The sequence below is a fragment of the Mytilus edulis genome, chromosome 3, assembly GCF_963676685.1.
Source record: "Mytilus edulis chromosome 3, xbMytEdul2.2, whole genome shotgun sequence".
Classification (NCBI taxonomy): domain Eukaryota; kingdom Metazoa; phylum Mollusca; class Bivalvia; order Mytilida; family Mytilidae; genus Mytilus; species Mytilus edulis.
The window spans coordinates 73,358,178-73,364,375 of record NC_092346.1 but is presented as its reverse complement, the minus strand read 5'-3'; positions in this window follow the sequence as shown (position 1 = coordinate 73,364,375).

Genomic DNA, 6,198 nt, shown 5'->3' with positions numbered 1-6,198 from the left:
TACTGCACTCTTTGCTGTTTTAACCAAATACTTAATGTAAAGCATTCCATCAAGTAGAATTAAGATACGTATACCAAGACCTTGTTGATCAATATTCCGTATCAACTTCAAAAGTAATCCACGATGGTATTGAAGTATAGTTTATGAGTACTGACGTTGTTTGGCATCTTAATTACATGTTATAGTATTCTTTTATTTGTCTTTTTGAATATTATTTTTACTGTTTAGTGTATTTTTGTGATATCCATGTGACGTTTCTCTGTACTTGTACATCCCGTCATTATGTTATTGTACTATGGTAATTTTTTGTATTATACATGTAGTCTTTCATGTTTGCTTATGTGCTTTTGTATATTATTGTATATTGTTTCTTTGTTACATATTTGTTTGTTTTTATAGTGAATAATTACACTTTATGTAAGAATCCTGGGTTTTGATTGGTTGATAGCCAGTGTATTTTTCACCAATTTACTGTTTTCAAATGAATATCGTTCATTTTTAAAGCAGCCGGGGTATTTGCAAAAAGGATATGCCTTTTTTACCCTCTCTGCCGTGGTATTTGCCAAAAAATACTCTATCCGACTGGACGCTTGTAACGTCACGATCATCAATGCGTTTTTGAACAGTAACATTCGGTGTTATTAAACAGATATAGCATGTTCTTGAGGAGTATTTGCGAAAAATACCAGTCTTGAGAATGAATTTCCCTCGCCTTACCGCTCGCAAAATTTAACATTCTCTCGACTGGTATTTTTCGCAAATACCCCTCCTTAACATGGATATATCTGTTTATTATAACACAATGCTGACTTTTGTATCCCTATTTGGACATTACCTATTACGTCTGTTTGTTTTGTTCAAACATCCTTGTCAAAATAGTGTAATTTTATGCGACTGTCATACAAGTGAGAGGTCTAACTATCTACAAAACCAGGTTTAATCCACCATTGTCTACACGTGAAAAGCCTGTACCAAATCAGGAATATGACAGTTGCTATCCATTCGTTTGATGTGTTTGAACTTTTGATTTGATTTCGACATTTGATAAGGGACTGTCTGTTTCGAATTTTTCTCAGAGTTCGGTATTTTTGTGAATTAACTTTTTTTTTTGATAGATGAGTGTAAGTTTAAGTACACATTTTCATAATATAAATCAGAATATGATACTATTTATCTCCCCGTCCATATCATTAATTTAGTTGCCACTTGCATTCTCTATAATAATATTGGAATTTCAAGTATGTATATCATATAAAAGTTCACAAATCAGTCTTTTTGTTTTATACTTGTGTGATACTTCGATCTTTTAGATAGAAACATCGGTAAATACTACGGTTGCCTGTATTTACTGTGTAAGTGGAATCTATCACGCCTGTTGAGAGATTTCAGAAATTCTACATCTTTAAACTTATAATTTATCGGTGTTCTAATTCTATTAACGACATATAAATTAAATGATAGAAAGGTATGATGAAAAATACAGTTAAAGCACTCTTTACATTAGTTATAAACTGTCAAGACCGGAATAGAGTTTGAAAATTTCTACACTTCATGTGTATAAACTTTGAAATGGAGATGTATTGGATATGTCGCATATGGGTAGTTATGCATCTTAGATATTCTACCTAGCTACATGTCATCAACGGCCACATCAGAATTATTGCAAGGATGCTTTTTTTTAAGCGCTGAAAATGTGGCGTACATGTTTCGCTACACGAGGCTACGGATTTAACGTCTTTATTCCGACTGGAAATTATTACATATTGTGACATTCCTCACAACCTAACGGACGTCACACTTTTAACTCCCTTTATAGTGAATAAATCAAATGAAAATAGAATACCATATTGAAATAGACTTATTGTTCTAGTTCTCTGCGACAGTACAAAAGAATATGAACTGTAGTAATGAATATTACACATGTTCGAACGATTCTTCACAAAAAGAATTCCATATATAAATCATTTTCTCACTTTAAAGTAAATTGGTAACGGATGATTAGTTTTTATACGCCCGTCAAAATTTTGACGGGACGTATTATGGTATACAAATGTCCGGTGTCCGTCCGTCCGTCCGTCTGTCTGTCCGTCCGTCCGTCTGTCCATCTGTCCGTCTGTCTGTCCGGCGTCGCACCGTAACTTGAGAACGACTTATCCAAATTTCATGAAACTTAAAATAGTTGTTTCTTATGATGATCAAATGATCTGTATACTTTTTGGTGAAAATAAGATTAAAACTTTTTGAGTTACGGCACTTTGTAACTAAAACAGGGGTGTGTTTTTTTCACATGTCGCACCGTATCTCAAAAACAATTCTTGATTATGGCTTAAAACTTTAAACACCTCTTAGTTATATTGATCTTAATATCTGTATACGTTTTGGTGATGATTCAAAATTTTATTTTTGAGCTATTGAGTATTTTGTAAAAAAGGGGGAGGGTTTGTTTTACATGTCGCACCATATCTCATAAACGATTTATGATTATTGCTTAAAACTTTACACATGTCTTTGTTTAATTAATCTAAAGATCTGTATACTTTTTGGTGATGATTCAAAATTTCATTTTGAATTATTGAGTATTTTGTAAAAAAAGGGGGAGGGTTTTACATGTTGTGCCGTATCTCAAAAACAATTTATGATTATTGCTTAAAACTTTACACACTTCTTTTTTATATTAATCTAAAGATCTGTATACTTTTTGTTGATGATTCAAAACTTTATTTTGGAGTTATTGAGTATTTTGTTAAACAGGGGAGGATTTTTTTTACATGTCGCGCCGTATCTCAAAAATAATTTATGATTGTTGCTTAAAACTTTACACACTTCTTTGTTATATTAATCTAAAGATCTGTATACTTTTTGGTTTTGATTCAAAATTTTATTTTAGTGATATTTAGTTTTTCGAAAAAAAAACAGGGTAGGGGGTTTCACATGTCCCGCCGTGTCTCAAAAGCAATATATGGTTATTGCTGAAAACTTTCTCAGAAACTATTTATGATTATTGCATAAAACTTCCACACAAGACGTCGGGCGTATCATGCAACATTAATTACATTGTATTAAACAACAAACAGATGTTTTTAGGTGCGCTGGATTTTCAATTTCGCAAAAAGGATTTAGAATAGTAGCCAGTGAAAAAACTTACTATAATTATTGAGAGGCCATAAAAAGGTCTACATGTACCGGTCACCTAGTACTTCAGTCTACTATTGTCTAAATTGTTTACCAGCGAATACAGTTTAAAGGTAACAACTATATCACTGTTTCATGGAAGTCAAATCTGTATGGGTCTAAAGTTTAAAAGAAAACTGTGGGTTTTAACAGATGCAACAGGCAAGAGCTGTTCGAAGTCTGTTTCTCTTGGTCTAGCAAAGAGGTAATGGCATTGTAGAATTCAAGCAATGTCACCAAAAGTCCCATTTCTACCAAAGTAAATAAACCAAGGAAAAGGAAAATGTTAAAACCAAATCCTTGCATTTTTGGTTAGCAACTGGCATTTTACAGTGTTTATGAGAACATCGTATTGACTTTCATTAAAAACGCAAAGAATAAAAAAATCTTACTTAAGTCACGAGGCACACAATGTCTCCTCATTTCTATAAAAAGCATATACAACTTTAAAAAAGACACACAGATTGAATACTAAACAGCCAAAATGAATTCATTTCAACCCATAACGGCGTTGTATGAGAAATATATTTAGCTTATTTCGTTTTTCTTTAAATGGACGAAATAATTATACTATTATAAGAATGTATGAAATAACATTTTTTTTGTTGTTGCTATGAACAAACAGAGTTCTATTGCTGTGCGACTTCTTGAATAATAAATAGAAAAACACCGATTAAATGCACATCAACAAAGGTATAACTAAATCATTTTGGTGACTATGTTGAACTGAACGCATCTATCCCATCGAACTGGATATAAAGGATACAACAGATACAGTTAAGTCTGCATCATCTCTTGACTTGCATCTAGAAGTTAACGATGGGATCGGTTGAAAACCAAACTTTACATTTCCTGTCATGGTTTCCTTGATACAGGCTTGCTGCTCACAATGAAGCTATTAAACCAAGGGTTTCAAATGGTGAAGTTGAAATTAACCCTTTGTAGATTTTACGGAAGCCATCACGAGTTGGTTGACCGTTACGGAATATCCGTTCCACAGATGATATCGAATATGTTCCGTATGTATAATCTAGATTTCTTTTCACGAATATGACCTACCGAATTGACTATTAACCGGGTTTGTTATAACATGAGCAAAATGACGGTTGCCACATGTGGAGCAGGATCAGCTTGCCCTTCCGGAGCACTTGAGATCACCCCCAGTTTGACCAAAATGACACAGACATTAACAACTATAGGTCACCGTACGGATTTCAACAATGAGCAAAGCCCATTCCGCAGTCAGCTACAAAAGGCCCCGATATGACAATGTAAAACAATTCAAACGAGAAAACTAACGGCCTTAATTATATAAAAAAATGAACGAAAAACAAAAATATGTAAATAGTTATCAAAGGTACCAGGATTATAATAACATATAAAAGAGGGACGAAAGATACCAAAGGGACAGTCAAACTCATAAATCTAAAACAAACTGACAACGCCATGGCTAAAAATGAAAAAGACAAACAGAAAAACAATAGTACACATGACATAACAAACGACAACCACTGAATAACAGGCACTTGACTTGTGACAGGCACATACATAAATAATGTGGCGGGGTTAAACATGTTAGCGGGATCCCAACCCTCCTCCTAACCTGTGACAGTGGTATAACAGTCTGTTTGTTTTCGATCTATGAGTTTGAATGTCCCTCTGGTATCTTTCGTCACTCTTTTATATTTATAGTTTTATGACCAAAAAGAAAATCTAAAACATTTTCACAATATGTAAGAAAATCTAAAACATGTCACAATATGTAATAATTTCCAGTCGGATTAAAATCCATGGATTTATGAGTTTTGAACAGCGGTATACTACTGTTGCCTTTATTTGTCAGTTCTTTTTGAACTCCTGATATATGGAAAACGGTCATTTCAACTCCAAATTCAGCACAGTAGTTTTGCAACTGAGTGAAATGAGATAACAATGATATCATTCTATCGTTCAATCCTTTTACTTTCACACAGCGGTCAGAGTAAAGACCTTTAAACCTATTGTATTTTTTTTTAAATTTGATTTGAAATTGGCTTTGGATTTTATGGCTTCATGTCGATATGATGTATCAATCCGAAACAACTGTCTGTCATAAGTGTTTTTCGTTTTTTGTTTTATTGGTATGCATGGGCTTTGTGCACTATTAAAGGCCGTCAGTGACCATCGTTGAAATTGAATCCGTGGTTGACAGTTATCCCAACGGCAATCATACCACATCTCCCTTTATTCGTATTTATAAAAAGTACAAACATGACAATCATTTTTTGCGTGTAGAACAAAAATGATATTAAAACAGTATCGAGGTAGATAATTTCTTTTTTTTTTTTTTTTTTTTTTTTTTTTAGATAAAAAGAGTTTTCCAACGTTTTATATATATTAAACATTAAGTCGAAAAATAATGTAGGTGTCAAGATTATGAAATTCATTAACTGCACATATCTGGTTTTCTATTTATGTCTTTTGTTAAAACAAACATGTCAGAAATAATATACTGTTGAACAGTAGTGGTTATATAATATCTTATTCATTCCTAAACAAATGAATTGAAAATTAATAAACTATTTATGTGATAACATATATCAAAAGGGGTATTGAAATTCAGGTCTCTATTGTTAGATTCCAAAGATGATCTTTGTATTGAAATGTCAAACAATTTTGGCACTAAAAATTAATAACACTGTTACTTGATATGCACACGTCCAGATTGTAAGAACGTACACTTGATGGTATTAATTGTTAAGTGTATATAAAAGATTGAAATCATAAATTATTGAAAAAAAAACTCAGATGATTAAAATTTCAAATTTCATTTTTTTTATCTGTATAACACCATGTAGTATTCCCGGTCGGAAAAAAACCAAATAATTCAAAATTATAAAGTAGTGTTGCTCCGCTAAGCACACGGCGTTAAGGAGTAAAATCAAAGATTGGTTGACTAGGAGTCAGTATAGTGTATAAACCACCAACAATCATCTACATGAGTCTGGTCTAAGTCAGAAAACACATCATTGACTGTCTTCATGTATC